The sequence below is a fragment of the Drosophila miranda genome (genome assembly GCF_003369915.1).
Source record: "Drosophila miranda strain MSH22 chromosome Y unlocalized genomic scaffold, D.miranda_PacBio2.1 Contig_Y1_pilon, whole genome shotgun sequence".
NCBI lineage: Eukaryota > Metazoa > Arthropoda > Insecta > Diptera > Drosophilidae > Drosophila > Drosophila miranda.
Genome location: NW_022881603.1, coordinates 32,562,810 through 32,582,585, shown reverse-complemented (window position 1 = coordinate 32,582,585; position 19,776 = coordinate 32,562,810). Strand labels below are relative to the sequence as shown.

The 19,776-nt window shown below is 44.6% G+C and overlaps 1 pseudogene; it reads left to right on the top strand.

The window, feature by feature from the left end:
• Positions 1-16,797, top strand: part of LOC117192033 — a 53,826-nt pseudogene extending 37,029 nt beyond the window's left edge.
• Positions 16,798-19,776: the final 2,979 nt, after the last annotated feature.

The window sequence follows — 19,776 nt, the reverse complement described above, 5'->3', positions numbered from 1 at the left end:
GGAGACAAGACTGTTCCAAGGAGAGGTTGAAGAGAAAGGTCAAGGGCTTGCAAAGGGACTGGGCACAGTGTTTTAAGATGCAACTTGGTACCTTATCTGGACCCGCAGAAAACGATATGTCCATAGATGACAAACCTTACAGAACAACGCTTTCCTCGAAAAAGGGCAGAAAAATGCTGTTAGCTTGAGGTAGCTGGTACGGATACGGAGTGGATGCGTTGTAAATATGAGACGAGTACGTTGTTTGGAAAAAGTTAGCGAATAAATTTGCAATACCAACAGCAGAAGCTTCTGTTTTGTTCTGGTAATGAAGGGACGGAGGAAAAACGTTTGACTTGCGCTTAGAATTAACGAACGAATAGAATTTTTTAGGATCACTACGAAAGTTACTACTACATTGTGAAAGGTAATGATTATAACACTGACTATTGACGGCAAGGAACAGAGAGCGAGCGGAGGAGTATAGAGCTAAGGCCAACGTGGAGCCCGAGTTCTGGTACTTTTTATAGAGCCGGGATTTATTATTTTTTAAGTATGACAAATACTTGGAGAACCAGGGAGGCTTGGACGATACAGGTACAGTGATATCTGGCACAAACGTATTAAGGGCGGAGTAAATATAACTATAAAACGAGTTAACAGTTGCATCTATGTTCGGTAATGAATAAAGAAACGACCAATCAACACGCGAGAGATGTAGATCTAAATCAATAAAGTTTGTTTTGCGAAAACACTTTATGTGACAAGGAGCCATGGAACTGTCAGCACCTCCAGATTGTGTACACTCCAGTTGTACGATTTCAACGAAAGTACAAAATTGTACGATTAGACCTAGACAAATAGCTAACCATAAATAGGTTAAGATTTCCCAGCCACCTAAAGAAATAAACGATAATATGCTCTAAATATAAATATGTGACATGCACTACTGACCTAAATAAATATACAACGGACAGCTGCATGCATTTGTGTACATACACTGTTAAGATATTTACGGCACTATCATAAAACACATTCTGGATGACCTGCATGTGGTCAAATCACACACCATCTGCATGATAACCATTGTGACCGTCATAAATATGACCCTTGGAATATTCCACTGTTGGATTTGTAGTAATTGCTTAGTCCTAAATAGAGATAACACATTTCCCTAGCAATATGATACTCAGAGCTAATTAAACATACCTAAGATCCTAAGTAAACAATCATACTCATAGAAATTGTATATAAACCTTGCATTTTACCAAATAAAATCAGTACGAAAGAAAACTCTGACGTATTCACATCTCCGAAGCCCAATTTGTTCAAGTACCGATTGCGGCGACCATTTGTTACTGGTACATGAACCGGTGGCATACATACATAACATTTTCAGCATACGATTGTCATATTGACAATCACCAGAATCAAGTGAATCTACATCAACAGATTCATTTGATTTACTCATTTGGTGACCCCCGACTTTTGGACACTTAACCGTTCATCTGGATTTTGTTCCCGATTTGGAACTTGGATTTAGTTGAAAAATCCTACATAATTGGTCAACTTGGCGGCCAATTTACATACATACAACAACACTCACAGTTGTGATTTAAAACCTTCGGTGAAGGAAAACTTAATTGGAGTTATTTGGATCTAACTCAACCATCACAGTCAACTTGGCGACTAAGGTTGAATTGGAAATAAGAATTCCAGTGTCATAAATATTTATTGAGATACTTTGACCATCTTCGTGGTTGTGAGTAGAGGCACAACCAGTCATAGTGACAAACAAATTACCTCCATCGGGTCAAAGTATTAAAATAAATAAAATAAAATGGCATCATCAAGCATTAATGTTATGCTAGACAGGCAGCTTGCCACAGGCGAAGAGATTCAGAGCCTGGTACGAAATTATAAAAAGGATTCTGCTGAAAGGAAGCAGAAACCAGAATATTTTAAATCCCGCATTGAGAACATATCAAAGCTCTGGGACGCATTTTCAATGGAGGAATGTAATATCAAAAAAATAACTCAAAACTCAAAAATTGAGCACAGTTATTTCTCTAACGAATATTTCAAACACACAAAAGAGTTGGTCGTCAGATATAAAGACGAATTTACAAAGCAGTTAGCTGCACTAGAAATGGATATAGATACAGGATCCATTACATCTATGGAGAGTGAGCCTGAAATAGAGCCCATGATCCGAGAACAAAAGGTGCTGCTTGAAAGTCTAGAGCGCATCATGAACAGAATGACGAATGAGACGCGAAAGGACTTCAAACCAATAATAATCAAATATTGGGATGAGATTAGAGCGATCCATATTCAAATTTATAAAAAATGCATTGATCCTGTGAAAATGGGATATAACATTAACAATTACATTGCAGCTGAAGATGCAGTATTAACAGTCCAAACAATGACTGAAGCAGACGCTGTTCAACAAATTATCGCTGCTCCACATATGCATAATACATTACCCCTGCCTAAGGTTGCTATCCCTAAATTTGATGGTGACTACTTAAAATGGCAACAATTTCATGACATTTTTAAGCAAATGATTCATGAAGCATCGGTACCCGTCATTCAGAAGATGTGGTATTTAAAAACCAATGTTACGGGAGAAGCGGAAAATTTAATACGCCATCTTTCGCTAACAGAAAATAATTACACAACGGCATGGAACATGCTTCAAGAGCGTTTCAGCAACAAAAGAGTGCTTAGTAACGCATTAATTCAAAAATTATTGGATCAACCAAGCACTTCCAATGATGCAAAGTCCATTAAGGCTTTGCACGATAATGTAAAGGAAACATTATTAGCACTCAATAACATAAATATAGAGACAGCTGGATGGGATCCGATTCTTCTATGTATTTTGACAAAAAAGTTAGATCGTCAGACTCACACTTTGTATGAACAATCCATACAAAGTACAAAGAAATTACAGCCTTTGAGCGAATTAATGAAATTTCTCGAACAAAGGTTCCTTACCTTGGAAGCCATTGGATGGGAAAAAACAAAGAAACCCATCACATGTGCCTCAGCAGGAACTGAAAGTCAGTATGTCTGCTATTTTTGTGAAAAGCCAAATCACGCTATTTACAAATGCACGCAGTTTTTAAAAAAACCTGTCGCAGAGAGGTTAAATTGGGTTCAAAAGAACCAACTTTGCGTCAAATGTTTCAAACGCGATCACACTGCAAAGAATTGCCAAAGAAGAGATTGTGTTAAGTGCAATAAAGGACACAACACTCTACTACATTTGGAAATCAAGTCTGAAGCCAAAACTGCAGCATCAGCAAATAGTAGTCAAAACACTTATGTATTACTAGCTACTGCTCTTGTTACAATAAAAGGCAACAATGGACAAATGGGTGAATTTAGAGCCCTACTTGATTCAGGCTCTCAAGTCAATGTGATTTCTGAAAGAGCATTGAAAATATTAGATCTGAAAGTCACAAAATCAGAACTACAAATAAATGGAATTGGCGGACGAACACAAACGTCAAAAGCAAGAGTCAATGTTATGCTTACTTCACAAGATAACAAGTTTAATACAAGACTAGAAGCAATAGTATTGACACACATAGTGGCAGATCAACCAGCACAGTCAATTGATACGTCTCGTTGGAAGCTTCCGAAAAATATCACTTTGGCGGATCCCAACTTTGACAAGACTGGAAGAATAGACATACTATTGGGAGCAGAACATTACTTCGAAATCATGCAAGACAAGCATGTATCAATTGGAAAAGGATTACCCAGGCTATTTACGGCAGACATCGAAAAAATGTATCGTCAGATCTGGGTCAATCCTGAGGACCAGTACTATCAAACAATTGTATGGCGAAATGATCCATCAGAAGATCTGAGATATTACAGACTCAAAACTGTAACATACGGAACTAAGGCAGCTCCATATTTAGCCACAAAATGCCTACAATATCTTGCTCAAAAGGGCAAGAGAGAATACCCGGCTGGAGCTGATGCACTAGAAAAGGATTTCTATGTGGATGATTGCTTAACAGGAGCAGATTCCATACCAGAGGCCCTCCAGAAACAGAAGGAACTTAACCAACTCCTACAAAATTCTGGATTTAAGCTGAGAAAATGGTGCACAAACAACGTGCACATACTACAGAACATTCCGAAGGAAGACATGATTCCAAATGTACAACTGGAGGATACCACTTATGAAGACTGCAGCGTGAAGACCCTGGGAATAACGTGGATGCCTAAATCCGACCATTTCTGTGGAAAAACGGAGATTGCCACTAAGGAAACAATATCCAGAAGAGATGTCGTATCCGAAATTTTTAGGATCTTCGATCCGCTTGGATTGTTTTCACCTGTTGTGATGAAAGCAAAAATCTTTATGCAGCATCTCACAAAGGAAGGTTTTGACTACAAAGAAGCGCTTCCACTTCATCTCCAGGAGGAATGGAAAAGGTACAGGGAGGCGTTAAAATTATTAAACTCCATACAAGTACCACGTCATATATTCCAAGGACAAAGTCCGATATCATCAGAGATACATACCTTTGTTGACGCATCGGAGAAAGCATTTGGAGCTGCAGTATATATCCGAGCAATACATAAGGATAAGCGGGCAACGATTCAATTGCTATGTGCCAAATCACATTTAGCGCCCATCAATGCATTAACATTACCCCGTTTGGAACTAAAAGCGGCGGTGTTAGGTGCTCAATTGACAGCAAAAGTAAAGGAAGAGTTATCAATGGAAGATGCATCAACCTTCTTTTGGTCTGACTCAAGGATCGTATTATCATGGATTAACTGCTCGTCATCCATCCGAGACAAATTCGTAGCTACAAGAATAGCTACGATTCAAGAATTGACGATACAAAGACAGTGGAGGCATGTCTCATCCGAAAATAATGCAGCAGATGTACTCTCCAGAGGAATGACGGCGACGAAGTTCATAAAACATAGCATGTGGTTTTATGGACCACTATTTTTACACGGCCCAACATCTACATGGCCACCACCATTTGTGGCTACAAAAGAGGAGTTGATCAGTGCAAATCCCCAAAAGATTGGTCAGTCATCAATTATGACTATCACTCAGGAGGATGACCTAATCTACAAAATAAAGCACAACAACTCATACAACAAGCTATTGAGAATAGTAGCTTACATGATGCGTTTTCGAGGAAAGAAAACGCACACAAGCAAGACTGTCCAAGTCAATGAGATGAAAGAAGCTCAGAAAATTGTCATTCGTTACATACAACAGAATGACTTCAAAGAAGACATACGTCATTTAACAAAACATAAGGAAACACAAAAGGGAAGTTCGATTAACTCTCTAACACCATTCATGGATCAGGAGGGAATCTTACGAGTAGGTGGTCGACTGGAAGCGGCAAACATTTCATTTGACGCCAAACACCCAATGCTCCTGCCCTACAACGATCCAATTGTGAAGTTGATCCTTGGTAAGATACACAAGGAAAACATGCATTGCGGCCCCCAGGCATTGCTGACAGCATCACGACAACAGTACTGGATACTCAAAGGAAAAAACATGGCCAGAAGTATTGTGCAGAACTGCGTAAAATGCACTAGAGCCAAGCCTAAGCTACTAGAACAAATCATGGGAAATCTGCCACCTCTTCGAGTCACCCAAGCACGGCCATTCCTCAATTCTGGTGTTGACTACTGTGGACCATTCAAAATCCACTATAAAATTCGAGGAAAGAAGCCTAACACAGCGTACATAGCTATATTTTGTTGTTTCGCGACTAAAGCAGTACATCTGGAGCTTGTCAGTGATCTCACCACAGAAGCATTTTTAGCGGCACTTCGGCGGTTCATCTCTCGTCGAGGAAAATGTCAAGTGCTCCATTGCGACAATGCTACGAATTTCGTAGGAGCCAGGAACAAACTTCAAGAATTAGAAGAAGCCATATTCTCGGAAAAGGCAAAAGAACATATTGTACAAGAGTGCAACAACAAAGGGGTACAGTTTAAATTTATACCTCCTCGCGCACCACACTTCGGCGGCTTATGGGAAGCTGCAGTAAAATCTGCCAAACATCTCCTCTTAAAAAATGTGACGACGGCAAATCTAACTTATGAGGAGTTAGAAACGGTTATAGTCGAAATAGAGGCCATACTAAACTCTCGACCATTAACACCGATATCTGACAACCCAAACGACGTAACAGCACTAACGCCAGGGCATTTCCTGATAGGAGAGCCGTTAACCGCACAAGCTGACAGTGAGCCATCCCAGCAGCCAAAGACGCTAGGAAATCGATGGCAAGCAGTGTCAAAGTTGAAGCACTCATTCTGGACACAATGGTCCAATGAATATCTTCAGCAGTTGCAACAGCGTCAAAAGTGGAGGAAGTCTTCGGCTAACATTAAGGAAGGAACATTAGTAATACTAAAGGAAGACAATACACCAGTATTACAATGGCCACTAGGAAGAATCATTCGATTGTTTCATGGCAAGGACAATTTTGTACGAGTGGTGGAAGTAAAAACGGCAAAGGGGATTTTCAAACGAGAGATCCAACATGTAGCTCCACTATTCAACGAAGAGGAACCCACACATAAACATCCGATAGATGATCCATCAGAAAACGAAGAATCATCCGAGGACAGACAGCCTAGGAAAAGGACACAGCCGAATAAATTGTCGTTAACCATGACAATGCTTGTAATGTTGTTGCTGGTACCGTTAGCGATGGCACAGTCAATCAACATAACCCAGTTTGGATCAAAACCGGGTATATACTTTGAAAGAGTAGGAACCAGCCAACTTGCGACAACTGATTGGACCATCATTGTCTATTACAATTTAAAGCCCTATTGGAAAGACATGAACACATTCACCATGGGGACTACAAAAATTGGACATCTATGCACACAACTTCAACTAGTAGACGCATGCACCAGTATGTATCAGCACTTCAAACATATAGAAGAGGACCTGCAAGCTGAAAATACACTAATAGCAAGAACACGGAGGCAAAGGGCACCGCTGGACATCATTGGAAACATCGCAAGCAGTCTATTTGGCGTATTAGATTCAACATATGCCCGAGAAATGTCGGAAACTATAGCAAAGGTTAAGGATAACGAAGATCACCTATTAACCTTGCTTAAAAATCAAACATCATTGATTGACTCTACAATCAATGTGATAAAACGGGATGAAATCTCAAATTCCAAACGATTAAGTCGAATTGAGGATTTCATCACCGAGTCAAAGGGAAGGGCTGATCATTTTAGCGCCTTTCAATGGTACACTACGTTGTCTACTCAGTTAACTCTATTATCTGCAAATCTTCAACGAATGCAAGCAGAGATCATCAATGTCCTGACAGATATCCGACACAATACAATTAGCCCTATGCTAATATCCCCCCGACAACTTAAGGAACAACTGGAGCAGATACGGGATCATTTAAGGCCAGGACAAGCACTTCCAGTAACTCCCGACAATATGCTCATGGTGTACCAGATGATGAAAGCAGAAGGCACTATAATAGAGGATCATGCAATTATCAAGGTTACATTTCCATTAGTCTCAATAAACGAACTGGAAATATACAAATTGACAGCGATTCCGGTGCCAAATAAAAATGGGATAAGCATGTTTGAAATAAAAACACCATATATGGCAATCAATAGTCACCGAGACGAATTCGTTGAACTATCAGAGACTGAATTCAAAAACTGTCATCAAAGAGCAAACAATGACTTTGTTTGCTATAATAAACAAACAATGTTCTCAGCCGAAACAAGTTGTGAATTACAAATGTTTCACAACAAAACGGACTCTTCATGTCACCTAGTCAACACAAAAAAATCATTTTTATGGTTGAGCATGCATAAAAGAAATCGATGGATTTTTGCAACAAAGTCATCATTAAAGCTATCAGCGGTATGTGCAGATGGCATTTCGGATATTAAGCTACAACACTCAGGAATATTGATCGCCGAACCTGGATGCATCATTCGGAATTCGCTAATGACTGTCACAAGTCAGAGCACATTGGAAACTACTCTGCAGTTATCATACGCTCGGTTTGGAGATAGTGATCTCAACGAAACATCAACTGAACGTTCTACAAAGAAGGTTTCAAGGAACAATGAAAAAAACTGAACTACGAGGAGCTGTATCAAATGGAAACGAATCTGCTACCACCTAAAGGTTTCAAGTTACCCCACAATCTTGAAACCATTGATCATCATCATATTGCCATCTACATTGCACTGCTCTTCATCATGATCATTGTAATGATTCATCTGGTTAAAAGGTGGTACACAACAAGACTCCCTTCTCAGCAGAGACATACACTTAGCTCATCAGCTAGTGAAGAAAACGCACCAAGGCATCCGTTCACAATCAATATTGATGATGGTTGAGCATACTATGTTCAACGGCCGGGAGGATGTACGATTTCAACGAAAGTACAAAATTGTACGATTAGACCTAGACAAATAGCTAACCATAAATAGGTTAAGATTTCCCAGCCACCTAAAGAAATAAACGATAATATGCTCTAAATATAAATATGTGACATGCACTACTGACCTAAATAAATATACAACGGACAGCTGCATGCATTTGTGTACATACACTGTTAAGATATTTACGGCACTATCATAAAACACATTCTGGATGACCTGCATGTGGTCAAATCACACACCATCTGCATGATAACCATTGTGACCGTCATAAATATGACCCTTGGAATATTCCACTGTTGGATTTGTAGTAATTGCTTAGTCCTAAATAGAGATAACACATTTCCCTAGCAATATGATACTCAGAGCTAATTAAACATACCTAAGATCCTAAGTAAACAATCATACTCATAGAAATTGTATATAAACCTTGCATTTTACCAAATAAAATCAGTACGAAAGAAAACTCTGACGTATTCACATCTCCGAAGCCCAATTTGTTCAAGTACCGATTGCGGCGACCATTTGTTACTGGTACATGAACCGGTGGCATACATACATAACATTTTCAGCATACGATTGTCATATTGACAATCACCAGAATCAAGTGAATCTACATCAACAGATTCATTTGATTTACTCACCAGTGATATCAACAAAGTTGGATGGTAAGGATCTTCAGGGAGAGATATTGGGCTTGCTCTAGATACAGTAGCAAGAGAACCATCGTTAACAAAAACGAGGTCAAGAAGTCTGTCCCTAATGTTTTTAACGGCATTAATTTGGACAAGGGAAATATCCGTTAGCCCATTGATAAAGTCATTATGGCAATTGGGAAACAACAGGTTAGCGTCATCACAAGGCAGCCAAGAAAGAAATGGGAGGTTAAAGTCCCCCATGACAATAATTCGATCATTGCACCCTAATGTAGAAACAACATTATTAGTTGCTGAAAGGTGGTGTAAGTAAAGCTCATCCTCAGACCTGGGAGGAATGTAAGAGCAGGTTAAATAGAAAAATGCGGAGCCAACACGAACTTTGACTGCAACAAATTCAATTCCATGAATGTTATTGAATGGGAATAACTCAGATGAGAAAACAGATTTAACTGCAATCAGAACCCCACCTGCAAAAGATGGGCGGTCCATTCTATAAATAGTGTAACTATCAATGAAAATTTCGTGATCATTGACAGAGGAGTTAAGCCAGGATACGGTAAACGCGATGGCATCGAAATCAAAGGACGCGCTATTAGTATGAATTTGACGCAATTTTCCCAGCAAACTGCGAACGTTCTGATAGTGCATGGAAAAATAGTACATCAGTTTTTTGGAGCATGTTCGGTAATTCTTGGATTCGGTTCGAATCTTTGAGAAGGAACTCATGCACAATTGTATGTTCAGGCCATATTGACGGTTCTAGAGAACAGGATAGTAAAGAATCACCGAGAAGAATTTTAAAGGATGATATGTTGCGCTTATGTTTAAATTTAGTCACAACTATATCAACAGGCGAAGTGTTAAGTTTAGCGGCAAGATGTTTTTAACATCCTCCGTTGTAGCCTCAGGAATAAGATGAGAAACAAATATTGCTTTCCGAGGGACCACTGCTTTAAGTTGAAGTCCCGAGCGAGATCGAGATGGTGGAGCCACTCCTAAAAGAGATCTCGGTACAAGGGCAGAGGAATTGGCAGCAATGGCTGTAGCAGGAATTGGAGTAGGAATTGGAGCAGGAATTGGAGCAGGAATTGGCAAGACGTCGTCAGCAACCAGCACACCCGCACTAGGAGCACTCACCGCGTCAGAAGTGACGGCCACAGAAACTGCAGGGATGGGATTGATGCTGTTGTGGAGTTGGGTGCTCGAAGGAAGCACATTGCTCGGTGTTAAGAACTCCGGAGCCACCGTTGGCGGATTTACAGACAACGGCGTGGCATGACTACACGGAAATGCTTCCGATGGATGAAGGTGGGAGGCAGGCGTACCAATCGGATTAGGTTGCAAGAGATTGGTATCATTATGCGGAATTTTCCGTCTAGGCGATTCGCTCAATAGTTTGAGCCCAAGAAACTGTGATTCAAGGGCAAGAAATTTCTCGTTGAGAGCCACAAATTGTTTCCGGACATCCAGAAACCCAGTTCGAGTCTGTCTCATAAATGTGCGCATTTCGGCCTCAATCTCCCGACAAGCCAGACATGACCAAGACAGGCCCATGCGTTTCGAGATCAGATCATTCAGCCGGCCAAAATTTCCACCACCAGCACATTTTATGTGGGCAAAATTGTCGCACAGCCAGCAGCTAAGAAATGAATCACCAATGATAACACCACCGAATTCACATTTCTTTGCACTGCAAACAATTGCCATTATGGACAGTAGAAGAATCACTGTGCACGAATAAAAGAAGAACGGAGTGAGATAGCAGGTAAAGTAGGAGAGCAGACAGCAGAGCGAGCCAGACAATCAGCTGCAGCGGCAATAATTCAAAGCAGATGATCCAACGAAGTGCAGAAAACGAGCAGTAAACTCACCAAAGCAGAGACACAAAAGAAAAGTCCACAGAGAGGGAGAGTATAGGCAATCCAGAGAGAGTGAGAGCAACAATGCGAGCAGCCCGCTTATGCTCACGAGAGAGTGTGGGCGATGCAAACGCTGATGCGCGAGAACAGTGCACACCGAAGAAGCGATAACGAAAAGCAGACTGGGCAAAAAAACAATAACAAATTGCCTGCACGAGTCCGATGTGTTACGTTGCAATATTGAATTTATATTAAACACTTGTTTACAAACAAAACACTGGTGGTTAACACAAGGTAGAATCAAATTAAAGAGATGCGATAATAAATCAAAACAAAGACACAACAATGTTGTATGATATTTAGGCAAAGGGCGGAGAATGCGGGAGCAAGAAAAAAACACAACCGGCTTAAGCAAGAGCTAGAAGCGAACTTTGATTAGTAGATATTTTTCCTTTCTTTCCGTTTCATTCTACGGAATCCAACGAAGCTCGCCTCCCCGGGCAGAAATGCATTCCTACCGACCGAGGGGCGCTGCCACATTACGCGGCATCAAAACCCACAGCAACAGCAGCATCATAGAGCCAAAGCCCATTCTCCTTGGGTTTACTCCTTGGTTTGGTTGCTCTCTTGCTGGTTTGCCGGGGGAGGATGGGAAGAAGGGAAAAAGGGGGGCGGCACACTTCATTAATCAACCGATGCCCTGCCACATATGGTATATCTGTATACTGTACAATAAGTTTCTGACAAATTTTTATCATTTACAGCAATAAAATAAACACCATAAAAAAAAAACAGAAACAAAAGCGAAACGAAATTGAATTGCAGCAGAAGCAGAGGAGGGGCAATTGATAAAAATTGAAAATTAAATCACTCGAATTGCGACATTTAAAGGGGGGGTGTTTTGGTGCTGGTATCATCTCCTTTTGTAGCATGGCAACTGTTGCTGGTGGCTCCCCAGCTCTTGGACTGGCTTCTGTTTCGATTCGGTTCTGGTTCATAACCATAATTGGGGCCAAAACCAAACAAATTATATTTGTATATATTTTTCGTGTATTTCTTTTGGGCATACACTCAGTCAATCCTTTTCAGCCACAAAAAACAAGCTGCTCTTGAGCTCCAAACACACTTTTCATTATGTTTTATGCGTTTACTGGCCTGCCTTATATGAGCATGCTGGCGACTGGAGGCTGCTGCTGCTGCTGGAACGTGATAAGCTGCAAACAGACTTAAGGCATTTATACGGATACCTCCTATGTATATTTCTCGGTACTAAACATAATCAGGGGGAGCAATCCACATACGATATGCTGATTCTGATGAATGTTCCTCCAGAAGAACCTTAAGAGAGGGAGGGTGCGATCTTGGCTAGAACTGCTGCTTCTTACCAAATTGAAGAGGCAACCAATGTTTGTGTAGCTGGTAATAATAATTATGATTACAATTGCCATAAATAGACGCTGATGAAAGTACCTACAACTGAATCATCAGTGGAATCGAAGGGAATTCATTCGTGCCGTTCGTTTGATTAGTAACTAGTTCAGACATTGGGCTTTGCTCCTCTCCTCTCCTATCCTCTGGTGATGGCGTGTCTGTGTCAACAGAACGAGGTGGTATTTACGAGGTGGAGAGAGGGTTTTCTTATCAGATGCCCCGATAACAGATACCAAGAAAAGTACAAACTGGAAACACACACAATTAATAATACTTTGGGCACAACTTTGCATTCGTTCTAGGAAATATATCCATAGTTTTTTTTATTATTTTTTTTTTCTTCTTTTTTGGCACTACCTTTTCTAGGGCAAAATATTTACTATATATATTTTTGAATTATTTATTTATGAACCTTCTTTATTTTCATGTCCTATTACACACACACACACACACACACACACACGCAATATATTTACACGCACAAATACAAACACTCGTTGTAAATTTTTCGACTTTGATGAATAACCGATGAATACCCGGAAAAAAAAACACACCAAAAAAACCCCCGAAACAAAACAGGTGCCGAATCCTGCCATTCTGATTGTAAGTATTTCCAAATCCAAAACCAAATCCAAGACTAAACGAAAGGTGGATGGAACATGGATGCCATATTAACCCCTATATGTTTTGTTGACCCTCTCCTCTCTTTCGTTATCTATTACGTTTAACCCAATTTTAATGTTTCTATTCCCAAAAATGCGCGCTTTTTATTTGTTCTCCCAATGAGGGGACTGGTTTCTCCCACTTCTCCATATTTTATTTCTAATTCATTTATGTATGTTTTGATGATGCATTTCCTCTCACAAAAGAGTTCCAAGGGGCTCTGTGCTCTGTTTTCCCATTTCCTTATCGTATTATTTCTCCTGCTCAAGACCACACATACACTCATCTGTTTAAAATTATCTCTCTGCTCACTGCTCTCTCCTCTTGCCCTCCATTCCATGCCACGCATTTTTAGAGTAGTCAAGAGGCATTTTCGGTAAAGTATGCTCTACTGTTTGTCCCGTGCTCAGTACAATTTTTAGTGTAGTCTTTTGCTTGCTTTCCGTAGATTAATCCTTAGAGAACTGCATGTGGTTGTCCTTGTCCATTGTTTGTTGCATGTTTTCTGTGTTCATATGTACATTGTGCTTTTTATACCCGATACTCAAAATGAGTATTGGGGTATATTAGATTTGTGGTAAAAGTGGATGTGTGTAACGTCCAGAAGGAATCGTTTCCGACCCCATAAAGTATATATATTCTTGATCAGCATCAATAGCAGAGTCGATTGAGCCCTGTCTGTCTGTCCGTCCGTCCGTCTGTCCGTCCCCTTCAGCGCCTAGTGCTCAAAGACTATAAGCGCTAGAGCAACGATGTTTTGGATCCAGACTTCTGTGATATGTCACTGCAACAAAAATATTTCAAAACTTCGCCCCGCCCACTTCCGCCCCCACAAAGGACGAAAATCTGTGGCATCCACAATTTTAAAGATATGAGAAAACCAAAAACGTAGAATTGTAGAGAATGACCATATCTTTAAGACTGCGGAATCTGAATTGGATCGTATCATTATTATAGCCAGCATCAAGAAAACAATTTCATTTTTTCTCGCCCTGTCCCTCTCTAACACACACGTAGCATAGGCGGCTTTGCTTAGAGTAAAACATTAGCGCCTAGATCTCAGAGACTACAAAAGCTAGAGCAACCAAATTTGGTATCCACACTCCTAATATATCGGACCGAGACGAGTTTGTTTCAAAATTTCGCCACACCCCCTTCCGCCCACGCAAAGGACGAAAATCTGGGGATATTCAAAAATCTCAGAGACTATTAAGGCTAGAGTAACCAAATTTGGTATCCGCACTCCTGTTAGATCTTACTATAAAACGTGTATCTCAAAATTTCGCCCCACCCCCTTCCGCCCACACAAAGGACGAAAATCTGTTGCATCCACAATATTGCACATTCGATAAAACTAAAAACGCAGAATCATAGATAATGACCATATCTATCAGATTGCTGAATCTGGATCAGATCAGATCATTTTTATAGCCAATAGGAACAAATCAATTTGCAGTGGCTACGCATCGCCCGACGTCACGCTCAGACTGATTTTCTGTCTCTCTCGCACGCACTCTTTGTCGTGTCGTTTAATATTAGCGGCGTCTGCCGGAGGAGAGCCATACTGACTTAGTATCGGGTATAACCGTAGAGTTGCGGTGTCCGCAGCAACTCACAACGTTCCCCCTCGTTTTGTGTTGCTAACCCTAGACACCGTTAGATCTCTGTAGAACAGGCAATAATCCCATTCTCTTGTGTCCTCCCGCTACTCAGGGTGAACTGGAGCAACAACTGCTGCAAGCGAATCCCATACTGGAGGCCTTTGGCAATGCCAAAACCGTCAAGAACGATAATTCATCGCGTTTCGTAAGTCACAACCACACACGTTTCGATAGAGACTCTTCCAGTAATCCTTGTATTTGTGATCCTTTTTATGCAGGGCAAATTCATACGGATCAATTTCGATGCCTCTGGTTTCATTTCGGGCGCCAACATCGAGACGTATCTGCTGGAGAAGTCGCGGGCCATCCGCCAAGCCAAGGACGAACGTACATTCCACATCTTCTATCAGTTGCTGGCGGGCGCCTCGCCGGAGCAGCGCGAGAAGTTCATAGTCGATGATGTCAAGTCGTATGCATTCCTGTCGAACGGCAGCCTGCCAGTGCCCGGTGTGGATGACTATGCCGAGTTCCAGGCCACCGTCAAGTCGATGAACATCATGGGCATGACCTCGGAGGACTTCAACTCGATATTCCGTATCGTGAGCGCCGTCCTGCTGTTCGGAAGCATGAAGTTCCGGCAGGAGCGCAACAACGACCAGGCCACGCTACCCGATAACACAGTGGCCCAGAAGATTGCCCATTTGCTCGGCCTGAGTGTGACGGACATGTCGCGGGCCTTCCTCACGCCGCGCATCAAGGTGGGCCGCGACTTTGTCACCAAGGCCCAGACCAAGGAGCAGGTGGAGTTCGCTGTGGAGGCCATTGCCAAGGCCTGCTACGAGCGGATGTTCAAGTGGCTGGTGAATCGCATCAATCGGTCGCTGGACCGCACCAAGCGGCAGGGGGCCTCCTTCATCGGCATCCTCGACATGGCTGGCTTCGAGATTTTCGAGCTCAACTCGTTCGAGCAGCTGTGCATCAACTACACGAACGAGAAGCTGCAGCAGCTCTTTAACCACACCATGTTCATTCTGGAGCAGGAGGAGTACCAGCGCGAGGGCATCGAGTGGAAGTTCATTGATTTTGGGCTCGATCTGCAGCCCACCATTGACCTGATCGACAAACCGGGCGGCATCATGGCCCTGCTCGACGAGGAGTGCTGGTTCCCCAAGGCCACCGACAAGACATTTGTCGACAAGCTCGTCTCGGCCCACTCGATGCATCCGAAGTTCATGAAGACCGACTTCCGGGGCGTGGCCGATTTTGCCATCGTACACTATGCCGGACGGGGGAACTACTCGGCGACCAAGTGGCTGATGAAGAACATGGATCCGCTGAACGAGAACATTGTGTCGCTGCTGCAGGGCTCGCAGGATCCGTTTGTGGTGAACATCTGGAAGGATGCGGAGATCGTTGGCATGGCACAGCAGGCCCTGACCGACACCCAGTTCGGGGCACGCACCCGCAAGGGCATGTTCCGCACCGTGTCCCACTTATACAAGGAGCAGCTGACGAAGCTGATGGACACGCTGCGCAACACGAATCCCAATTTTGTGCGCTGTATCATACCGAACCACGAGAAGCGGGCCGGCAAGATCGATGCCCCCCTGGTGCTCGACCAGTTGCGTTGCAACGGCGTCCTCGAGGGCATACGCATCTGCCGCCAAGGCTTCCCCAATCGCATACCCTTCCAGGAGTTCCGCCAGCGGTACGATCTGCTCACTCGGAACGTCATCGCCAAGGGCTTCATGGACGCCAAGAAGGCCTGCGAGAGGATGATCCAGGCGCTGGAACTCGACTCGAATCTGTATCGAGTCGGTCAGTCGAAGATCTTCTTCCGCGCGGGCGTCCTCGCCTATCTCGAGGAGGAGCGTGACTTCAAGATCTCCGACCTAATCGTGAACTTCCAGGCGTCCTGCGCCGACAGACCGGAGACTTTTGGGCGTTAAAATTATTCTACATGCATTTTATTTTTTCTTGTCGCGCTTGCTCCTCGCCTTCGGTTTTCGCTGTTTTCTCGCACTACCGATTTATTGATATATTGCTGGCAAGCTGCGTCTTGCAATGTCTTTTTATATGGAAATTGTGCGGTTTTATTTGTTTCAAGCGACAGCTGCACTTTCAGCGCACCAACACACACATGCACACACACACACACAAACAGCCAAGGCGAAACAGCCTGGCCGTCCCACTATGGTGGTTGCGTAGGCTTGGTTGATTCATATCCCAACTAGCACCGATCTGGCTCTGAACCCTGGTGCTCATAAGGCCCAGGGTCAACCCTCGCATGGACCTCACTCCACGGAAAGACACCCATGGGATCACCACGGTGACTACGTACTGCGGCCAGGAATAACGAACTCGAGTGGAGATTCTTTTTACATGGACAACACCCCTCACACACCAAACACACAGATAGAGAAGATGACTGAGGACGCAGTCTTTGGTAGGCGCAACGCCCTTACCAGATCCCCACCACCGTCAGCACCTGCGAAAGCTCAGGGATCGAGCATGTTCAAGCCCGGCCCGGATGGCAAAGAGAAGGAGCGACCGCACTCTGACCCATTAGAGCTGCTAAAAAACCTGGGCACTCGGGCCAATGAGCTGGTCAAGAGGATGAACGACCAGCGGCATGTGGACAACGTGATGAAAGATTTAGCCCTGAGAGTGGTAACCCTTCAGGCCCTGGTGGTCAAGAATTTCGAGAAGCTGCACACCAGGACAATTGAGACCGCCACCACTGGTACCCAAACAGCTGCGAAGCCGCCACACACCGGCTCAAAGAGGCTGCGCGAGTCGCCTCAAATGGCTGCGGAGCCCACAAAGAGGCAGAGAGGCACAAAGCTTCAACAAGCGTCGACCCAGCTGAAACCGCCGGCGTAGTCCCAGGATGAACTAACCCCCTCGGGTACAGTGGACCATGGTGCCACCCCAGCCGCTAAGAAACAGCTCAAGTGGCAGCAGGTGGGCCCTAGGGTAAGGAAAAAAAGGGAGCCCCGTGAGCGCGAGCCAAGGCCAGACGCAATAATCATTCAACCCCAGGGCGAGCTTAGCTATAGCGACATCCTCCGTATGGTCACCAGGCGCCAGGATGGCAAGCTTCAGGAGGTAGGGGATAATGTTAACAGAATCCGGAGGACGGCAAAGGGCGAGCTGCTGCTCGAGCTCAACGGCGCGAGCAAAAGCAACACAGCTAAGCTCAAGGAGGATATCAGCGCGGCACTGGGACTGCAGACGGGCATCAGGGCGGTGTCAGAAGAACTCTGCGTGGAGGTCAGGGATCTCGACAGCCTGGTCGAGAAGGAGGACATCGCAGCAGCGATAGCTGCATCGATAGACGCCCCCAGCGTGGACACCAGCGCCATTAAAAGTCTGAGGCCATCGTTCGCTGGTACGCAACTGGCAGTTGTGTGCCTGCCGCCCGTGCAGGCAAGAGCCCTGCTCATGGTGGGGAAACTTAAAGTCGGATGGACAAGCTGTAGGATCCGGGAGCGGACAGCTCAACGACGATGCTACAGGTGTCTGGAGTTTGGGCATCTAGCAATCAGGTGCAAGAGCGCGGTGGATCGCACCGGATGCTGCCTCAGATGCGGCGTGAACGGGCACAAGGGGGCAACCTGTCAAAGCGATCCGCGGTGTTTCAGCTGCACCGCTAACAACAGCAATGAGACGAACCATTATGCGGGTAGCAGGAGATGTCCAGCAGCCAGGAGCGTGCCCAGCTTGCCGGCCCAATAATGAAGGTTATGCAGCTCAACCTCAACCACTGCGCTGCGGCTCAAGACCTGCTGAGCCAATCCATAAGAGAATTGGCAATTGACCTCGCCATCCTCAGCGAGCCATATCAAACTAGGGAGTCCCCTGGGTTCATCTTGGATGCCACCAAAAAGGCCGCGATATGGCTATGCGGGGCCACGCCATTGCAGCTTTCCCTCTCAAGCGCTGCTGCTGGGTTTGTGCGCGCCAAGGTCGGAGGTGTGTGGATATACAGCGTCTACCTTGCCCCAAGCCTGACGCTCTCCGAGTTCGCAGGTACTCTAGACAACCTAGCGGCTGATGCTAGAGGACGTCACCCAATAGCCATTGGAGGGGACTTCAACGCGTGGGCTGAGGAGTGGGGAAGCGTGGCGACGAATGCGAGAGGTAGAGCTCTGCTGGAGATCATTGCGCCCCTGGACATCGCGCTCCTCAACGAGGGAAACCAGCATACCTTCTCCAGAGCAGGAACAGGATCGGTCATCGACCTTACATTTGTCAGCAGCTCACTTTTTAATTCATCGGGCTGGAGCATCAGCAACATCTACACAGGGAGCGACCACAGGGCAATTATATGGGACACAGGCCAACAGACGTGTAGCGTAGAGACAGCTGCGCCCAGATGGAGATGCTATCGCGCCGAAACGCTCAATACGGCCCTGTTCATGGAGCTTATGTCCAACCTCACGGCGAATGGAAATGCTGAATGCATGGCCAACCATGTCATGGAGCATCTGGAGGCAGCATGCAATGCCACCATGGCGCAGAGGAAGCACTACGGTCGCCACCACCAACCTGTGTTCTGGTGGAACGAGGACATTGCCGCGCTACGCCGGGAATGCAAGCTCGACGCCGCTACCAGCGTTCGCGCGGAAGCACTGCCTTTCCGCAATGGCAATCCACGTTTAGGGACTGCAGAAGGGCCCTCAAGGCGGCCATTAGGGATAGCAAGCGCCAGTGCTTTCTCAAGCTATGCGACTCTGCGGAGCAGGACCCATGGGGAAGGGCGTACAAGTTGGTGACGAACAAACTTTGCGCCAAGAGGCAGGCACCCCCATCGGACCCCGACACGACAAGATCTATCGTGGAGGAACTCTTTCCGCACAGGGCTGACCACATCGGGGATGTCCGTTGCCTCACACTGCAGCCGCACAGTCAGGCACACATCGAGGAGGTGTCACTCGAGGAAGTCGAAAGCGCAGCCAGGAGCATCAGCCCGAACAAGGCTCCTGGGCCGGACTCTATCCCGAACAGAGCCCTCTTGCTCGCCCTCTCCACGCGTCCGGACATCTTTGCGAAGCTGCTAAATCAGTGCCTTCGGGAAGGAGTGTTCCCTGTGAGGTGGAAAATACAGAAGCTAGTGCTTATTCC